The sequence below is a fragment of the Cervus canadensis genome, chromosome 2 (assembly GCF_019320065.1).
Source record: "Cervus canadensis isolate Bull #8, Minnesota chromosome 2, ASM1932006v1, whole genome shotgun sequence".
In the NCBI taxonomy this organism is placed as follows: domain Eukaryota; kingdom Metazoa; phylum Chordata; class Mammalia; order Artiodactyla; family Cervidae; genus Cervus; species Cervus canadensis.
Window position 1 is genome coordinate 33,094,438 of NC_057387.1, and position 21,972 is coordinate 33,116,409.

General features: G+C 42.4%; 1 protein-coding gene across 1 annotated transcript in view; it reads right to left on the reverse strand.

Annotated features, from left to right (window-relative positions):
• Positions 1-21,972, reverse strand: part of ELAPOR1 (endosome-lysosome associated apoptosis and autophagy regulator 1) — a 69,310-nt gene that overhangs the window by 44,083 nt on the left and 3,255 nt on the right. The gene's annotated exons all lie outside the window — the stretch shown is intronic.

Consider the following 21,972-nt stretch of genomic DNA (forward strand, 5'->3'; position numbering starts at 1 on the left):
GCTTGATCTCTCTGATACGACATGCCTTGCTGGTTTGGCCATGGACACATCACAGAAGCATACACGGGGTCTCTACACTCAGCTGGGGCAGTTTGTTGCACCATGCTCTGGGCCAGACAGGCCCCTGACCTCACTGTCTAACCTGTCTGTTACTCAGCTGCTTGTCCACTTTGGGCACAGCCTTGGTCTGGAGCTCTTGGGAGACAGGACTGGTATAGTGCTAACAGCTGCCACAGGTATGAGCACCCACCCACCAGGCTCTGGGCCAAGCACTTTACATGCATCTTCCTTTTAGTCCCTACAAGTCCCCCAATACTACCCCTACTGCCTCGACCTCCCTGTTCACAATTATAATCCAGTCCCACTGATCCTCAAAGCCTGAATGACTTGTTCTTTCCATGGTACATATCACCTTCAAACACACTTTATAACTTATAGTTATTCATTATGTTCATTGTCTATTTCTGCCCCTGCCCTCACTCCAGATCAGATGTAAGCTCCAGAAGAACAGGGATCTCTGTTTTTGTTCACTAATGTAGCCCAAAAGTCCAGAAGAGTTCCTGATGCCTAGTAGCTACCAATAAGTATTCCTTGAGCGATTGAATTGAGGGCAAAAAGCATGCCTTGAGAGCAGCTGTGGAGCTATGCAGGCACTCAAGATCACAATCAAAAGATCTAGACTCTTCTTGCCACCCCACACTAGACAATTGTGACTAGTTATTAAGTCTCCACATACCACAGTTCCCTCCCCCATAGAACAGGGATGCCAACACTCTGCTAAGGTGGCTAACAGAATCCCCCTAAACTGAGTAACATCTAACTGTCAAGACGACTAAGAGATTAGGTTCAGGAACACTTTTTGTAAACTGGTTAAAAAAGAAGAACCAGACAGCTACTGCCGTGACCTAGCTTGGAGGGGGCACATGGAGGGGGCACCCAGGCCCTCCTCTCCTCTTCCTGGCAATAGGACAGGGAGAAAGGAGTCAGGCCACATTTCTAACCTAACAGATATGTGACAGCTGCAGTTAGATTCTCCTCTGTTCTGCTGATGTTTACCACCTGCCCTGACTCACTCTCTTCTCTGATCCCAGTCTACTCGTACATATGAAACAACATCTGTCCTTTTTCCACTTTTTCTCCCCAGAAACTCCCCCGAAGCTAATCTCTAAGAGGAAGGCTGGCCGTTGACATTTATGACACTTAGTAACTGTGGCCAGTCCATCAGGTGCAGAGGGCTTTTCATATTGCTGGTGAATATCCCTAGGATTGAAATGGCTTTGTAGCCAGGAAACAAAATGTCCCTTTATAAATTCTAATCCCTTTCTGGTGAGTGAGAGTTTGGTACACACATCTGTCTACAAAGTAGGGCTTTATGAGATTGTATTTTCAAAGATGTGCCTTTCTTGGTTTTTAATGAGGTCAAAATGTTCCATTAAATGTTTTCACCTGAGCTTTTAATCACACATGAAAAAATCAGGTCAACTAGGTCCTGGCCTATGCAAAACTCTCCAAGGACAGCTTGGTGTTTGGATGTGCTAGCTGGTTATGACAGAGAGCTTGAACCTGGAGGACAGACCTCTAGCCTAAAGAACAAGGCCAACAGACAAGGTTTCTGTAACTCCAGTGGAAGAAATATATATGAGCAACAGCACAATCTCCTAGTTCACTGTTTCTCAAACTCTTACTCATTAGCCATAAGTCATCATCTTCCTTATCCCCAGCCTCTGGTAATCACAAGTCTACTTTCTATCTTTATGGATTTACCTATTCTGGACATTTCCTATAAATGGAATCATACAATATGTGACCTTTTCTATCTGGCTTCCTCTACTTAGCATAATGTTTCCAAGATTCATCCATGTTGTAGGATGTATCAGTACTTAATATTATGGTCATTAATGTTCCATTATATGAATATGCCACATTTTATTTATCCATTCATCAGTTGATGAATATTTGTGTTGTTTCTACTTTTGGTGGCTAGGCGGTAAAGAATCTGCCTGCAATGCAGGAGATGTGGGCAGATGTGAGTTCGATCCTTGGATCAGGAAGATATGCTGGCAAAAGTAGATGGTAACCCACTCCAGCATTCCTGCCTAGAAAATCCCAATCCACGGGGTTGCAAAAGAACGAGACACAACTCAGCAACTTAACAACAACAATGCTGTTAGGAATATTCATGAATAAGTTTTTGTGTGAACATATGTTTTCAATCACTTGGGAACATACTTAGCAGTGGAGTTGCTGGGTCAAGTGGTAACTCTATGCCTGACTTTTTGATGAATTACCAAACTGTCTCCCACAGTGGTTGCACCATTTAACATCCCCCCTAGAAGTGTACGAAGGTTCACAGCCACACCAGCGGCACTGTGGCCACACCAGAAGCTTCATGGCCACATCAGTGGCTCCCTTTCTCTTTTAGGTGGGTCCTCCACTACTGCCTGACAATCCTGTTTCCATCAGGACCACATCCAGCTGTGTGCTAGAGTTCGTCTGCGCTCACAAGAACTGACTAGGCTCATCTCTTCCCACCTCCGTGCCCAATGACACTGGTAACTTGAAACTGGCTATGATGGGAGTATTCATGCCATGGCAGTCAGCAAACGCTAAAAAGCAGGACTGCCCTTCCCCTCCCTAGAGAGTCAGTTGTTACATATTGACCAGCACACCACTAACACATCCACTTATTCCAAACTCCACAGCTTTCTCTGACTTGCCCTTAACTTCAGTTTGTAAATCCACCCTTCTCCCTACACATCCTCTACTTCAATTAAAATCCTAGCCTCTCCTAAGGTTCAGTTCAACTCTCTTACACAAAGCTATTTGTGCAGTTTCAGTTGCCTTCATGGACTGATGACTCCAAGTTTTTATCTAGAGCTCAGCTCTTAGGCTTGAGCTCCCACTCCTTATTTGTAATCGCTTACATAGGATTCCTCAGGGACATCAGATCCAACTTAAAAAAAAAATTAATTTATTTATTTTAATTGGAGGCTAATTACTTTACAATATTGTAGTGGTTTTTGCCATACATTGACATGAATCAGCCATGGGTGTGCATGTGTTCCCCATCCTGAACCCCCCTCCCACCTCCCTCCCCATCCCATCCCTCAGGGTCATCCCAGTGCACCAGCCTTGAGCACCCTGACTCATGCATTGAACTGGCGAGATCCAACTTTTAAAAACAGTTCTCAGCCGCTCTCCCCACTGCTGTTCCGTATCTAACTGAATTGTAGTATCATCCGCTTCATGGTGGCAATACTGATCTTCAGCATTTTGTTGTTGTTTTTAAATTAATTTTTATTGGAGTATAGTTGATTTACACTGTTATGTTTCTTCTGTACAGCAAGTGAATCAGTTATGTACATCTACTCTTTTTTAGATTCTTTTCCAGTGTAGATCATTAGAGTACTGAGTAGAATTCACTGTGCTATAGAGTGCTTATTCATTATCTATTTTATATATGGTATGTATCTATATCAATCCCCATCTCCCAATTTATCCCTCTCCCCTTTCCCCTTGGTAACCATAAATTTGTTTTCTATGTCTGTGACTCTATTTCTTTTTGTAAATATGTCCGTTTGTACCTTAGGTCCCACGTATAAGCAATATCATATGATACTTGTCTTTCTCTGACTTGCTTCATTCAGTATGACAAACTCTAGGCCCATCCATGTTGCTGCAAATGGCTTTATTTTGTCTGTTTTTATCACTGTGTAATACTTCATAGATATTTATGTCCCACATCTTTACCCATCCTTCTGTCAATGGACATTTAGGTTGATTCCACGTTCTGGCTATTGTAAACAGTGCTGCAGTGAACATTGGGGTGCATGTGTCTTTTCAAATTATGATTTTCTCCAGATATATGCCAAGGAGTGGGATTGCTGGATCATAAGGAAGCTCTATTTTTAGTTTTTTAAGGAACCACTATACTGTTCTCCATAGTCACTGTACCAATTTACATTCCCACCAACAATGTAGGAGGGTTCTCTTTTTTTCCATACCTTCTCCAGTATTTATTGTTTGTAGATTTTTTGATGACGGCCATTCTAACCGATATGGGGTGACATCTCATTGTTGTTATGATTTGTATTTCTCTAATGATTAGTGATGCTGGATATCTCTTCATGTGCTTGTTGGCCATCTGTATGTCTTCTTTGGAGAAACGTCTATTTAGATCTTGTGCCCATTTTTTTGATTGGGTTGTTTGATATTGATTGGGATGTTTTTTTGATATTGAGCTGCATAAACTGTTATATATTTTGAAGATTAATCCTAGGTTGGTAACTTCATTTGCAAATATTTTCTCCCATTCTGTGTGTTGTCTTTTCATCTTGTTTATGGTTTCCTTTGCTGTGCAAAACCTTTTTAGCTTAATTAGCTCTCATTTGTTTATTTTTGTTATTTTTAATACTCTAGGAGTTGGGTCAAAAAAGATCTTGCTGCCATTTATGTCAGAGAGTGTTCTGCCTATATTTTCCTTTAAGAGTTTCATAGTGTCCAGTCATACATTTAGATCTTTAATCTGTTTTGAGTTTATTTTTGTGTATGATGTTAGAAAATGTTCTAATGTGATTCTTTTGTTGTAGCTGTCCAGTTTCCCCAGTACTACCTATTGAAGAGATTGTCTTTTATCCATTGTATATTCTTGCCTCCTTTGTCACAGATTAGGTGACTATAGGTGCATAGATTTATCTCTGGACTCTTCAGAATTTTTTGAATAACACTTTCTCTTCATTCATTTTATCTAGCTAGCAATTTATTTGTTTATTTATTTTTAGCTAGCAATTTACATTAGATTGATAAGTAATGCTTATATTTTTATAAGTGTACATTTTACCTGATGTGTTATAGAAAGTATACTTGAACTGCTTAAATATTTAGTTTTGCTTATTTCTTTAAAATATTTGAACAAATATTTCTTCAAAAAATAAAATACCCATCTTGGCACGATCCTTTTGCTCTGATATTGATGCTGTTCCATCCAGCATCTCTTCAAGCCAGGAACCACGTTCTTGACACCCTTCTCTCTCAGATCCTGTGTATAATCACTGACACCCTATCTATTTTCTGCCTCCAAAATATCTCTTGAATCAGTCCCCCTGTCTCCATCCCCACTGCAAGTCAGGCAAGTGAACTTCTTGCCTAGAGGAGCCACCTCATTGCTCTCCCAGGCTTTGCTCCCTTCTCTTCTTCAAGCCACCATCTAGGCTACAGCCAGAGTGACCCATCTGAAATGCAAGCCAGATTGAATCACTGCCCCAGTGCTGCCCTCAGAGTTGGCACCAGACTCTTTGCTGGGTTTACAAGGGCCTTCACTTCCAGGCCTCTGCTTACTTCTCCAACCATCTCTCTCCTTATACTGCCATAACACTTTGAGGTGGAGCCTTCTTTACCTGAAAGTAATTTAACTAAAAATACTAAGAATATGGTGAAGGGATACAAATATCATCAAGGCAGTCCTGGCATTTACAAGGACCGCTGCATACAGCTGAGTAAGTTGTACACTGCGCAATCCCAGGGAATGTTATTCACATGATAGTCTGCTAAGGTACTAGAGTATAAAACACATACAACAAAGTAAGAATACTATAAATATATACAGACATACAGTATCAGGGAGAAAGCGACAGCTGAGAAATAACATGCCTTAAGAATCTAATCCATGGCTGATTCATGTCAATGTATGGCAAAAACCACTACAATATTGCAAAGTAATTAGCCTCCAACTAATAAAAATAAACGGAAAAAAAAAAGAATCTAAAAAAGAAGTGCTTTCTTTGGTGCTTCCTAGCTTTCTTTTTACCTCCAATCCATGTCTATAATCTGGTTTATAATATCTGGCATTCAGTCCCAATCTGAATAATTAAAATGAAAGGAACCCTATCATAACTTGCATGTGATACTCTGATTTTGTGACCAGCATGTTCCATGAGCCTTCTCCTGCTTCTGATTTTATTCTCTTAGACTCAGGTTTGCCATTGTGTCCTCTGTGTGCCCCAGTGCTACAGGCTGCCCCAGGAGTGCAAATTAACTTCAGCAGCAAGTCTGAAGGGAGCAGGGATCACTTCCTGGCAGGAGAACTAGGTGGTGGGAGTCAGCGGTGCGAGGGATATTTACTTTTTATTCTGTATCCCTTTCTAACTTTTTGAGTGGACTACCATGTGGATGAATTACCTGCTCAAAAAAGTAAATCAAGTGTTTTTGTTTGCTTGTTTTATGTTAATGCCTCCCTTTGAGACACGTTGGGTTTTTTGTCATTGTTTTGGTTTTTGACAGGATTCTTAGAACGGAGATGCAGGGAGTACTTGGCAGGGGAGGCTGAGGCCACACTTTACCACCTCGGCAGGAGCTGACACTGTCATTGTGTTTCTCAGATGACTTGACCCGTGGGAAACTGTTCTTTAGAGGTAAAGTTAGGAAATCAGGAAGTCTCAGCCTGCAGGTGGAGGGCGGGTGACAGAAGCAGTTTCTCTTACTATGTTTGACGTGTTTGGTGTGTCTCACCCAAGGGTCTTATCAGCTATGGGCACTGTGAGTGCTGAGAACCAGACAGCCTGAGGAAACACCTGGGCAGGTGCCTCTTGTCCTGAGAAATTAAATCTGCTGGTGACAGGGGTAGCTGTGGGTGTACTGTTTGCAAAGATTCTGCATAAGAACCCCAGGCCCTTCTCTGAAACAGTCTGACCCTCAGTCATTGCCAGGTGTCACCAACGGAGACTCTGGCCCAGGCTCCTGCCATCACTGGGCAAGCTGGAGATGGGTGAGTGGAGAGTCAGCTCTAGAATCTGTTCTGCTCTGGTCAACTGAATCCTAAAGGCAAACAGAGGCCTGGCTCTTGCTGAAGAAGACCTGGCTGGAGCCCAGAGCCAAGGTCCGGGGCCAGGAGTGCCTGGAAATGTGCTTGGGCAGGTGGTGGTTTTGTTTTTTTATTTTTAAGATTTTTTTTTTAATGTGAACCAGTTTTAAAGTCTTTATTGAATTTGTTACAATACTGTTTCTGTTTTACGTTTTGGTTTTTTGGCCACAAGGCATGTGGGATCTTAGCTCCCCAACCAGGGATCGGACCTTCACCCACTGCATTGGAAGGCGAAGTCTTAAGAAGTGGACCACAAGGGAAGCCCTTGGGCAGGTGGTTTTAGAAAAGACTCCCAGCAGTTGACCAAGTTTCTGCACCCACAGACTCTAGTCCCTGTCACATAAAGCTGGAATCAAGTCACCCCAGACCTCCGTTAACTTAATCTTCATTCTAGAAATAACTAAGAAATCAGAAAAGTCTGTTCACATGTAAAGGAAGAGAATGCAGATCTTTCTCGGGTGTCCTTAAGAGCTTTTGAATTGCTTACCATGTGGCTGTATTACCTGTTCAAAAAAAAATTTTTAAATAAAAAAAAATTTTTAATGTATCACCCTGCCATTGTCACTTACTCCTTCAGAGTGGCCTGGGTTTACAATTGATCCCCAAGTAAAGGGGTCAGAAGAGAGCATTGTGCTGTCTCCTCTGATCCCACAGAATGCCCTGCCTCACCTTCTTCACCCCACCCATCCCTCCAGTCCAGGAAGCACCCTTTCCCAGGGCTTCAGGAAACAATCTCGATCCTTCTAAAAGGTGAGACCTCCACTCTTCATACCACTTATGGGGCAGTGATCATCAATTGCCTTGTCCTATTGTTACTTCTCAGTTCTCCAGTCCCAATTGGATGGTAAATTCTCTGACTCATTTCTGTGTGACAATCCCTAAATAACTGTGTTTTGCCTGCAACAGACACTCCACAGGTATTTTGGAAAATGTCACATTGTTGTAAATTGAAGCGAAGTCTACTAATCCAAACTCCAAGCTGGTGGGGACATCTCTGATTGACCTGACAGATGGTTAGAGCAGTTGGTTAACAGAGATTCAAACAATCTAGAGGCAGAGGTATGTACTCTTCAAATTATTTAGCAGTAATTATATCTATATTAAAATCATTATTTTATTTAATTTAGTTTAAAATCTTTTCATTATTAGCATGTGTATTTAAAAGTTCAAATAAGGGCCTTCTCTGGTGGTCCTGTGGTTAATAATCCGGCTTCCAATGCAGGGGACGCAGGTTCACTCCCTTGTCAGGGAACTAAGATTCCCACATGCCTCAGGACAATTAAGCCCACATGCCACAACTAAAGAAAAACCTGTGCGCGGCAACAAAGATCCTATGTACCAAAGAAGATCCAGTATGCTGTAACTAAGATCCGATGCAGCCCATAAATAAATATTTTTTAAAAAACAAGAATTCAAGTAAAGATGTGTGGGATAAAAAGTAATCGTCCTCCTTCACCTTTTCTCACCGCACCCATGAACGATGCCATGTTGTCCTTCACAGGCCCTATGTCAGTCTGCTAGGGCTACTGTAACAAGGCACCACTAGTGGTGTGGCTGAAACCACAGAAATCCATTCTCTCACAGCTCTAGAAGCTAGCGGCCTGAAATCAAGGTGTCAGCAGGGTTGATTGCTTGCCAGCTGAGAGGGAGAACCTGTTCCAAGCCTCTCCGGCCAGCAGTCCTTGGAGTTCTTCAGTTCATCGCAGCATAACACCAGTCTTCATATGGTATTCTCCCTGTGTGTGTCTGAGTCCAAATTTCCTCTTTTTATAAGGACATCAGTCATATTGGATTAGGGCCCAACCTAAATGACCTCATCTGAGTTTAACTACATCTGCGAAGACCCTATTTCCAAATAAGTCATATTCTGAGGTGGTAAGGCTTCCCTGGTGGCTCAGATGGTAAAGAATCTGTCTGCAATGAAGGAGAGCCGGGTTCGATCCCTGGGTTGGAAAGATTCCCCGGAGGAGGAAATGGCAACCCACTCCAGTATTCTTGCCATGGACAGAGGAGCCTAGCAGGCTATAGTCCATGGGGTCACAAAGAGTCCAGGGGTTACAAAGAGCTCAGACACAACTGAGCAACTAATACTTTCACTTTTCACTTTCAGAGTCCTCAGGAGGTGCTCTAAGGTACATATCGATTTTTGGAGGACACCAGTCAACCCACAACAGTGCCCATACTTCAAATTTTCCATCTAAACAAGGAAAAACTCACAGCTCTAGGTTCCATGCTATAAAATTTGAGAAATTTCCCTTTTTGGACAAAAAAAAGTAAAAGCAGAATTATGTTGCCCCTTGCGAGGGAAATAAAATTAATGCTTACTATGCTTCTTCCATGGTCCTCAGACTTTGTGAATTTTCTCTCTTTAATCTTCACAACCACCCAAAATTCCCTGACATCCAAGACCGTCCCATCTGAAGTCAGGTCCCCACTGCGCAGCTTAGAATCTGGTGCTGCAGCAGTCATAAACAAATATTTGTTGAGTCACTGAACTCTGTGGGGTAGATGTTACTGCTTTCATTTTAAGGATGAAGAGCCCAGTGCAAAGATACTCACGTACCCAAAGTCACACAGCTGTTAAGGAAGCTGAAGGTTTAGACTCAACCCCAAGCCAGCCTTTCTTCAAAGCTCTTGTCATTTCCATTAAACTTAAGCCAATAGTTCTTAAAGTATGTTTGTAGGATCAGCAGCCCCAGCAGCACCTAGGAACTTTTTTTTTTTGAAAGTTGCTCAGTCGTGTCCGACTCCTTGCGATCCCATGGCCTATATAGTCCATGGAATTCTCCAGGCCAGAATACTGGGGTGGGTAGACATTCCCTTCTCCAGGGGATCTTCCCAACCCAGCGATCGAACACAGGTCTCCTGCAGTGCAGGCAGATTGTTTACCAGCTGAGCCACAAGGGAACTTGCTAGAAATGCTAATTCTTAGGCCTTTTCACAGAATCACAACCTCATGGATGGGGCCAGCAACCTGGGTTTTAGCAAGCCCTCCAGGTGACCCATTGCAGTTTGGCAGCCTCTGCACTAAACCAGGAAGTGGCTTAGAGAAGTCAAGAGTGGGTGTGGACTTAGAGATTGACTTGGTCTTTTTTTTTTTTTTTTTTTTTTTGAGTCACCGATGCAGTTCCAGGATTTCCAGAAACCTGGCCTTCCATTCCAACCACTGTTATTTTTTGATGCTGAAAAATTACTTTATGCCACTATTTTTAGAAAGGAAGGAGGAGATAGAGAAGAGTGCCCAGAGGTAAGAATTCAAATCTGAACTCTTTCTTCCAATTTCTTTCCTCTGCTTGAAATGATGAGACACCCTGGGAGAAGTTCAGATGAAAACACCAGGAGAACTCTCAAGTTCATTTCAGCTCTTCCACCCAGAAAAGAGCCCTGACATCTTCTCGAGCATAAAGTTGGCAAGATGCTTTGCAAGGACTTCCAAGTTTGAATGAAGTAATGATGAAGGTGGAATCGATTCAGCTTTGTAGAAGTTCATCCGCACAGTTGTGAAAGAAGAGACCATAGCAGCAGGTGCAGTTTCTGGCTGAACAGACATCCATTTCTTATCAGTAAAACAACAGGAGAGGGTCATAAAAGCCAGGTGTTCACTGGGCAGAGGGTTGGGACTCAGGAACACTTTGCAATAATGACCTTGTTCTTAAAGAATGGCACTTTTCTTCTGGAGGGGCTTGATGGCAGAAGAAGGTGGCAGCCAGGTGGCAATGGGAGGGGAAAGGTCCGGGGCTCTGTGAGGTGAAGGCCTGTGTAAGGACCACGCCAGAGTTCTGGCGCTGGGCTCTGCTTGGAGAAGGTTAGGGGGCTTTGCGGCTAAAGCAAGAGGAGGCAACAGTGCTGCTGCCTCACCAGCTCTGTCCTCCTTTGGGAAAATGTAATTCTATCCATCATGAACATGGGAGGTGGGGCTGGGGGGAGGGGAGCTGGAAGAAAGAACAGGATCTAAAGCAGAAGGCTCAACTTCAAGCCTTTTGCCTAAGTTCACTTTCTTGGGTGGCTTCTGCTACAAGGTAGAAAACGAAATGCTCCTTGACGCGCTACTAAGATTGATACGAGCTTTCCTCTGGCCCCTCCCACGGCGCCCCCACCCCAGCGCCAGGCATCCGACAAGCCAGAGGCTCTGTTACACAGTCATTTCCAAAGGCTCCCCTGGGCCAGCCTGGGGCACACCACTGGGAACACAGTCCACGTCACCACCTCTTACTTTGCCAAAGCAGAAGTGGCCCGAGTCCAGGAGTGAAATTTGGTGGAAGAAATTAAGGCATTCTCTTTCATTTTCAGGAAGACCTCAGATGATCCTCCTGCTTTTTTAGCAGTCACAGGAGGAAATAGGACAAATCTTCCCACTTCTTTGTTTTTATACCTACTGATAAACAAACTGTCTCATTTTTTCTTCCACTCTGAGCTGTGCCAACTTCTCTAATGGTTAATAGATAGTAATTAAACATCAAGTTCTCTGCTATTTCAATTTGAGACCAAAAGAAATTATTCTGGCTTAAAAACTAAGATTCTCATTCTCTCTCTCTTCCTGCTCAAGTCAAAACCCCTAACATATGCCGTCATTGCAACATGTACCTTTCCTTTGTACCACCTGTAATTTTATCTCTGTGATGATTTCATATATTTATAAATATATATAAAATAAATGATTTCTATTTCATATATACATGCTTTGTGCTATGCCATGCGCTCAGTCATGTCTGATTCCTTGTGACCCCATGGACTGTAGCCCACGAGGCTCTTCTGTCCATGGGATTATCCAGGCAAGAATACTGGAGTGGTTGCCATTTCCTTCTCCAGGGGATCTTCCTGACTCAGGGATTGAACCCAAGTACCCTATGTCTCCTGCATTGCAGGCAAATTCTTTACCTGCTGAGCCATCAGGGAAGCCCATATATATATATATATATATATATATATATATAAACAATGCCTGCCACATACTGCATCTGTGATAAAATTTGTTGAAGGGCTGAATGCAATGAATGAATGAGTTCATACATACATACAACTCTTTTCTCTGGTTCAGTTTTTTCTGTTTTCCAAAACAGGTATCTAAGCGTATTACTACGCTGCTCCAAAGATTTCTCCAGTGTGTTCAGAATCAAGTTCAATCTTTTTCCTTAACACAACCTATTCTATAAAAGCCTCCAAGACTGGCCTCAATCTGCCTTCCCATTCCCTTTCCTCTTTCTTCCATTAAAGCCACCCTAGATAACCTGAAATTCTCCCATACAAGCCCTGCACATTTCCATCTCCTGGCCTCAGATGTTCTTCCCCAGTGATCTGCCAAAGATCTACTCTATACTGGGGGGGTGGGGGGGTGGGCTAAGCTTTGAGATGGGCCCTCAGATGCCACCAGTGTTCCCTTAAAGCCTTTTCTGATTTCTTCTATTTCTTTCTGATAGTGCAAATACAAAGCTCTCTGTTTATATTTAGTTCTATCTCTTATGTATGTACATCCTATTTATGGACATATTCTCTCTTTCTCACTAAACTATAAACTCCATGAGGGCAAGCACCGGCCACTTCATTCCACATTCCTAGCTGCAAGCACAGTGCCTGACACACTGGGAGTGCTCAAAATGATTACTGTATTAATAAGTAATAATAATAATAACATGTAGATTTTGGAACATTAAACTTAAGAACAGCTAATGGAATGAATGATTTCATGATATATTGTGATGTGGCAGTTTTAAAATATGTCCACATATTCTCTGATGTTTCTCCCTTCAAGAGGAAGACAGAGCTTAATTCTCCTCCCCTGGGTATGGGCTGGACTCAGTGACTTGCTTCTAATAAACAGAAGATGGCAAAAGGGATGGTGTATGACTTGTGATATTAAGACATAAGGGGTGTTGTAGCTTCTTCCTTGTTCTCTCTCTGATTACCTGCTCTGGCGGAAGCTGGCTGCCATGTCATAAAGACACTCAAGCAGCCCTATGGAGGGATCCATGTGCAAGGAACTGATTCCTGCCAATAGGCACTTGAGTGACTCACCTTGGAAGCTTAACTTTAAGTTCCAAACTAGCTCTTAGGTGACTGCAACCCTGGTCAACATCTTGATGGTAACCTCATGACAGACTCTGAGCCAGAATCTCCTGCTAAGCTGTTCCAAAATTCCTGACCCACAGAAACTGTGAGAATAAATGTTATTTTAAGCTGCGAAATTTTGGGGTAGGGGCTTCCCTGGTGGCTCAGTGGTAAAGAATCTGCATGCCAGTGCATGCAGACACGGGTTCAACCCCTGATCTGTGAAGATTCCACATGCTGTGGAGCAGCTAAGCCCATGGACCACAACTACTGAGCCTGTACTCTAGTGCCGGGAACGGCAACTACTGAAGACCATGCACCCTAGAGCCTGTGCTCCTCAACAAGAGAAGCCACCACAATGAGATGCCTGTGCACCACAACTAGGGAGTAGCCCCTGATTGCTGCAACCAGAGGAAAGCCTGGGTAGCAACAAAGACCCAGCACAGCCAAAGTAAATAAATAAATGAATAAAAATTTTAAAAAAGAACTTTAGGGTAACTTATCACAAGGCTACTGCTTGATAATAGATAACAACAGATAATATATGTACTTATCTGTTCCCCCCTCCAAAAGATTATGGTTTTTAATTCTTGTTGGGTCAAAGGAGCTCCCTGATTTTACAAGGTTATTGTAAAACCTTGAGCACTCCCAATGTGTCAGGCACTATGTGAAAATACTGACACGCTGTTCTCTCCACTGATAGACCCTACTACATCCTCAGTTCTTACCTAATTTTACCACTTCTTTAAAGCATTCCTTGATTCTCTCACTTCTTTTGTGAAGTTCTCCTTAACCACTCCAGCCCATGTTGAAATAACCTGTTTGTACTTTGGCACTTGATAACCACTCGAATTCCCACCTGTGGAGTCCTTACTATGTGCCAATGTACCAGGCTGAATGGTGTCCCTTCAAAATTTCTATCTATCTGAAGCCTATCTATCTACCTGTAATCTCTTATTTAAAAAGTTCATTTGGCCACAATGGGTCTTTGTTGCTGCACGCGGGCTTTCTCTAGTTGCAGCAAGTGGGGGCTACTTTCTTGCTGGGGGGCATGGGCTCTCAGAGTTGTGGCATACAGGCTTAGTTCCTCTGAGGCATGTGGAATCTTCCCAGACCAGGGATCGAACCTGTGTCCTCTGCATTGGCAGGTGGATTCTCAACCACTGGACCACCAGGGAAGTCCAGAATGTTATCTTGTTTAAATATAGTCTTTGCAGGTCTAATTATTAATAGTTCAGATGAGGTCATATTGGATTAGCGGTGGTTAAGTTGCTAAGTCGTGTCTGACTCTTGCGACCCCACGGACTGTAGCCTGCCAGGCTCCTCTGTTCATGGGATTCTCCAGGCAAGAATACTGGAGTGGGTTGCCATGCCCTCCTTCAGGGTATCTTCCCAACCCAGGGATTGAACCCAGGTCTCCTGCATTGCAGGCAGATTCTTTACTGAATGAGCTACAAGGGAAGCCCATATCATATTAGGGTGGGCCCTAAATTCAATGCTGCTGCTGCTGCTGCTAAGTCACTTCAGTCGTGTCCGACTCTGTGCGACCCCATAGACGGCAGCCCACCAGGCTCTCCTATCCCTGGGATTCTCCAGGCAAGAATACTGGAGTGGGTTGCCATTTCCTTCTCCAATGCATGAAAGTGAAAAGTGAAAGTGAAGTTGCTCGGTCGTGTCCAACTCTTAGCAACCCATGGACTGCAGCCTACCAGACTCCTCCGTCCATGGGATTTTCCAGGCAAGAGTACTGGAGTGGGTCACCAGTGCCTTCTCTGTAAGTTCAATGACTGATGTCCTTATAAGAAGGCCTTGTGAAGACAGAGCGAGTCATGCAGGGAGAAGGCCATGTGATGATTCAGGCAGAGACTGGTGGGATGCAGCTGCAAAGTCATGGCCCGCCAAGGATTGCTGGCAATCACCATGAGCTGGGAAGGGACATGGCAAAACTGTGCCCTAGAGCTGTCAGAGAGAGAATGGTGCAGCTGACTCTCTGATTTCAGACTTCTAGCCTCCAGAATTGTGAGGAAATAAATTTCAGCTGGTTTAAAACACCCAGCATGAGACTTCCCAGGTGGTTAAGACTCCATGTTCCCAATGCAGGGGGTCCAGGTTTGATCCCTGGTCAGGGAACTAGATCCTGCATGCATGTAAGACCTGGAACAGTCAAATAAATAAATATTTTTTAAAAAATAAAACATTCAGCATGTGGTACTTTGTTACTGCAGCCCTAGCAAACTAACACAGCTAGTTAATGTTCAAATCTTCTTTTCTCATTTTCACAATAGTCCTTCATGTTAAATATGATTAGCTCCTTTGATAAATGAATCCCATAGCCATGAAAATTTCACCCGGGCTATAAAACTGTGCTCTGCTCACTGTTCCTTCCTATGTGGCCTCCCTCCATCATGCACTAGATCTTTATTTGTAATTGCTTGTTTCTTTAAAGGTTGTATGCATGTCAGCGTGAGCCTCATATCATTTAATACTTCTACAGCTCTTTTTTAGTCCATTATGTCCAATAAATTTGATGAACACATTATTTTAGATGTCAGTGGACTGAAATTTTAAATATAAGAGAAAAGAATAAGTCGTTGGTGTGGAAAGCATGACAATGGCCCATGGTCTAGAGGAAATCTGTCACTGATGTTTTCAAACTGTCAATACTCTGATAATACCTGCTCTCTAGAGTCAGGTACCAACATGGACAATATTGCCAGTATTCCTCAGAGGGATAAAAAAACAGAAAGGGTACAAGCTAGAGGAAACAGATGTCAGAAATGATGGACCACAAGGTACCCAGGTGTCGCTTAACAATTACAAATGTTTTAAAAAGGATACTTGTTGCCCCCGTGATATGGTTAACACTAGAAACACTGAGGTTCTCATTACCCAGGGTGAAATATTCCTTTTTAAACACTGGTAATTGCTAGACAACGTAGCCCACCTGAGGATAAGCACCCATCCAGCTATTTTATGGAGCTTGTGAAGATGCTTCACGTCTGAATGGCTACTGAGAATCCGCCCTCAAACCAGCACTTTACAAAGTCACACTTATATCTAAAATACATAGAATGAACCAATCTGTTATTCTCCTTGGTCCTTAACTTTTGCGTGTATAGAATTAAGATTTACACCTGAAACTAACACAATCTTGGAAATCAACTATAATTCAATACTGAGAGCTTGTTTGGAGGTTCAAGCAGGGGAGCACATCTACTGGTATACTGGTAGACCCTTGACTGAAGAACAGCCCTCCTCTACCAGGGAAGGGCATCCTCTTCCACCAAGCACGAATTTTGGAGAGGGACACACATGGAGTGGTGAGGGAAGAAGGCGACATTTGCCTAGCCAGCCAAATCAACACTGGTGATCAATGGGGTGACAAAAATGTCACACCCAGATCACCCTCACATCCTTCAATTCAATTTTTTAAACATTTAATAAATATGGGATGATAGCAATGACTTTTACAAAATGTTAGATTCTCAAGTTTTCTGAAAATTAAAAGGCTGTCTCCTTTTGCAGAGAAGCTCCTGAGACTCTATCTGCATTCTCCCAAGGGTGTCACCTTTATCTGCTCATGCTCACTCATGTCCCTGTCCTTCAGTTACTCATCTCACCAACATGAGAATGTATAAGCAACTTCTGTATTAAAGAGATAATCATACATAAATATGTCTCTACATGGGAAAAATGAGCTGGTGAACACAAGAATCAGGAGTAGTCTTTTAGATAATCCAAGACTAAAACCCTATATGTTTTTTTAAAAATATGACTTTTCCTCCCATAGCTCTTTGTTTTCTTCTGATGTTCTGCTAACCTGTTATTTATTTTCTGTTTGGGCACAGCTCCTTCTTTTTACAGATGATTTACACAGCTGAATTAATATTTGTAAATGGAGGCTCTGGCCCTAATCTTTCAAATTTCTTTACAAGAAAAATAAGTTGATCCATTAACTGAAAATGTAAGGAGTATGGGGTGGAAGGTGGGAGGAAGGTTCAAGAGGGAGGGGACACATGTATACCTATAGATGATACATGTTGATGTATGACAGAAACCAACACAATATTGTAAGGCACTTATCCTTCGATTAAAAATAAATAAATGTATGGAGCATCTAGTCTGTGGATCGCACAGGGCTTAACATGTTGACTTTTCCCAAGTGCTATCCTGAGCCAAGGGCTTCCCTGGTGGCTCGGTGGTAAAGAATCTGCCTGCAATGCCGGAGACGTTTGATCCCTGAGTTGAGAAGATCCCCTGGAGAAAAAAATGGCAACCTACTCTAGTATGCTTGCCTGGAAAATCCCAGGACAGAGGAAACTGGTGGGCTACAGCCCATGGGGTCACAAAGAGTCGGACACGACTTAGTGACTAAACAACGCCAATCCTGAGCCAGAGCCATCCTTATGAGAATTTGAACAAAGTCAGATGAACAGATACAACTCATGCTCCGTTTATCTTTTCTCTTAGTGGCTAACTAGCCACTCTTATTGTCAGATGATTGCAGTTGGAGGGTGAAGTAATCAATTTCAAGCAGAAAATCAGCCAATTTCAGTTTTCTTTTGAATTCAGAAATAGCTTTCCTTTATTGTTCAACACAGGGTAAGAAGAGGAATGCTCCAGTTAGCATGCAGGCTTATTATATGAAAGCCCGATCATTTTTTTTGTATTTTATTTTGTATCATCAGTAAGAATCAGATAATCACAATCAGATAATCAGGCCTAGGAAACACAATTTATTTATTTACTTTTCCTGCTGCATAGTTCTATGGGTCTTTTTAAAAGTGCCTTTAATGGTACATGACAAATTAAAGAAGAAAAACAGGTGATAAAGGAATTTGAACAGTGGAGAGCCTAGGAAGTATGAAAAATATAGTTTTTTTCAGCGGCTGTCAAGCGCTAACAATAATTATCTGTTCTGTGCTTTATCTTCTGTGACATAGAAGGAAAGCTTAAGAAGAAATGTGACAAATGGCACAACTTTTATCACTTACTGGAGGTACAATACAGACTGAGAAAAAGCTATGAGTTGGATCAACTTATTTTCAGGAAATTTGGCAAAATTAGCATCAGGCCCAGCTGTGCTGCCTGGGACCAGCTGCCAGCTTGGTAAGGCTGACAGGCTCTCCAGGTTTCTGCGATTTCCGGGTGAGAAGGAACTCTGACTGCCCTTCTCACAGCCAAAGCCTCCCTCCTCCATCAGCTGCAGATGGAGGAGCCTCATGCTCTTTGAAAATCCATGCTGCCAACTTGACACACATCAGTCAAAGTGTTAAACACTTGGACTCTTTGACCCATGATTTCGGCTTTTAAGAATTTGTCTACCAGCGGACTCAAACAAGTTTGCATCAGGAGGATGTTCACAGCAGCATTCTTGCCACAAACGCAGCTGGAATCAACCTACTCACTAAGTTTCTGTTTCAATAAATCACAATACACACATACAATGCATCACAGTAGACCTATAGTGATGAAAACAGTAAAATAAAGAATAAGACAAATATTTTGATCTGATTTGTACAGAAAGGGCAAAAGAAAAGCCAGATGTGCTTGAATAGGCAAAAAACATTTCGAGAAGAATATATTTAAGCAAGTGTTGACAGAGGTGAGCCTTTGGGGATTTGCAGGTGGGAGGGGAAACTTGGACTTCTTAGCTTATACCCACAGCACAATTTGGGTTGTAACTAGGACAGGCAGGGAATAGCAATGGTGATTAAGAGCCCAGCTGCCGGAATTCCTGCTCTTTTATAAGAGCAGCCAAGTCACCTTGGGCAGGCTACCCTCTCTTCGCCTTAGTTTCATCATCTATAAAATGGGGATTCATTCAGGAAACTTTCTGAGCATCTACTACATGGCCGGCACTGGAAATATAGAGGTGAATGAAATATACAAGAGGAACTTCCCTGGTAGTCTAGTGGTTAAGAACTCGCCTGTCAGGGCAGGGGTCACGGGTTTGATCCCTGGTCTGGGAAGATCCCACGTGCTGCAGGCAACGGAAGCCCCTGCACCACAGCTTCTGGAGCCAGTGTGCCCAGAGCCAGAGCTCCACGACAGCAGAAGCCACCACGGTGTGAAGCCCACGTGCAACAGTGGAGAGTGACCTCTACTCTGCACAACTAGACAAAGCCTGAGTACAACCAAAAATAAATACCAAGTAATACCAAGAATAAAATAAACATATTTTAAAATAAATAAGACATACAAGAATATCAGCCCTCAGAAACTTCACATTCTTGTCAAAAGAAATGGACAATTAAAATACACATACATACGCATATGCACAGCTTCCCAGGTGGCGCAGTAGAAAAGAATCCTCTTGCCAATGCAGGAGATGCAAGAGACGCAGGTTCTACCCCTGGGTCAGTAAGATCCACTGGAGGAGGAAATGGCAACCCACTCCAGTTTTCTTGCTTGGAGAATTCCATGGACAAAGAAGCCTGGTGGGCTACAGCCCACAGGGTTGCAAAGAGCAGACATGACTGTGCATGTATATGCACACATATGTATATAAGTAAAATATATGTCAGATAGTAAAGAGTGCTGTGGAGAAAAATAAAGCAGGAAAGAGGAGAGAAATAATGGTGTGGGAGAGGGGAAAAGGGGTGGGGTGTTCATATGACCTACCTCATAGAGACTCAGTGAGTTAATGAGTGTCGGTCACTTAGAACTCATTAAGTGTGAATTAGTATTACTGTTATGAGCATACATTACTTTAACTTGTAAAAGTGAAAGGGTTGACAATAGGGATTAGCCAAGGTAGGTAGTTCATTCAATTCCTCATTAAAATGACACCATTCAAGACCATCTAATGATTTAAAATAAAGTTCCCATTATGTTTTTTAAAAGCTGATCATAAAACAATAAGAAGTCATAGGGACAGAGTAAAGGGATAAATAGGTGATTATATAGTTAATCCCACTAGGGGATTGTAGGTGGGAAAAATATGGGAGACCCCTGTTAGTTAATGATTACTCAAGAGATTAACCGAAAAACCAGGCAGGCTTGGAAACAAAACCATGCAATAGAAGCAAGAGACAAGCTGCAGACAATAAAACAATGGTGGCATAAGACCCACATCCTGCCCAGTGAGCTCACTAGGTTAATGATCCCTAGAACATGCTCTCTGCATGAAAAACAATAACTTGTGGACCTAGCTTGACCATGAGGGACAAGAAAACTCCCCTGCTCAATCTGGAGAAAGAGCTGATGATGGAAGCATGACATCTACTCAAGAAAGACAAAGAAGTTCTTCTCCCCCTCCCCACTTTCCCTTTGATTATAAAACTGTAGCCCAGTAAGTTCTTGGGGTGTGGCATCTCTCGCCTACCTGCCCGTAAGCCTCACAAGCATCCTATTCTAATAAATCACTTCTTATCTATCACTTTGCCACTTGTTGAATTCTTTTCTGCACTGAGACATAAATTGTGCTACGGAAGTTCTTTGGAGCCCCTGAAACAATGCCAGATGGTTTCAGAAGCACAACATTTACTAAGCACTTACTCTATGCTATGCATTTTGCAAAGCACTTTAAGCATTATCTTGCCTAATCCTCCCATCGACCCACTCAACTCCTTTGATCAAGTTGCCAAATTCTCTAACCTCTAACTTCAGCATGTTTTTCATATCTATGTCTTTCTTTTTTTTTATTATTTTAAACTTTTAATTTTGTATCGGGGTATAGCCGATTAACAATGTTGTGAGGGTTTCACGTGGATAACAAAGGGACTCAGCCATTCATATACATGTGTCCAATCTTCCCCAAACTCCCCTCCCATCCAGGCTGCCACATAACATTGAGCAGAGTTCCCTGTGCTTTACGATGGGTCCTTGTTGGTTATCCATTTTAAATATAGCAGTGTGTACATGTTGATCTCAAATTCCCTAGCTATCCCTTCTCCCAGTCCTTCTTCTCCCTCAACCGTAAGTTTGTTCTCTAAGCCTACCAGTCTATTTCTGTTTTGTAAATAAGTTCATTTGTATCATATCTCTTTAGATTCTGCATATAAGGGATCTCATAGGATGTTTCTGCACCTCTAACTTACTCCACTCAGCATGGCAATCTCTAGGTCCATCCAAGTTGCTGAAAATGGTATTATTCCATTCTTTTTGATGAGTGAGTAATATTCCATTGTACATATATACCACGTCTTCTTTATCCATTCCTCTGTTGATGGACATTCAGATTGCTTCCATGCTTTGACTATTGTAAATAGTGCTACAATGAACACCTATGTCTTTCTATTTATCCCACTGCCACCATCCTAGTCCAGTTCCTTTGTTAGCTCCTCCTTGACCTTTGCAAGAGTTTTTGAACTAGTCTCCTTGCTCATATCTCTCTGCTCTCACTTTTTGGCTTACCTCAACCTTACTTACTTACTTTATTTTTTTAAAAGATTTATGGACCATTTTTAAAAGTCTTTATTAAACTTGTAATGGTGCTTCTGTTTTATGTTTTGGCTTTTTAACCACAAGGCAAGTGGGATCTTAGCTCCCTGATCAGGGATCAAACCCACACCCCTGCAATGGCAGGTGAAGTCTTAACCAATGGACCACCAGGGAAGCCCCAACCTTATTTGCTTTATATTCAAGCTAATCCACTATCTCTGCTAGAAACTGATTCTTCACTTAGTTTCCCATTTGCCAACTTTGATTTCTATTGTACCCCACACCTACTCCACCTTTCAGCCACGTGGTTTACTTGCAATTCTCAGGATCTTTTCCTCCGACTCTTCTATCTAGACAGCACTCTCTCTCTCCATCTCTGCCCACTGAAATTCTACTGATTATTCCAGAAGCAGGTCAAGTGCCAACTGTTCAAATGTTTTCTTCTTTTCCTGTAAAACTCTAGATTGCCACTCCTGCATTGCTTGCCACATGTTGACCCCATGTTATCGTTTATATGTCATTATTTGTGGGCTTACCTTTCCTGCCAATCAATATTTCTGAAGTACCTGTGACACATCAAGGGCATATACTAGGCATTTTATATGTGTTGTCCTATTTAATCCTCACAACAGCCTTGTGAGATACCTGCTACCGTCTTGATTTTAGAGATCAGGAATCTGAAG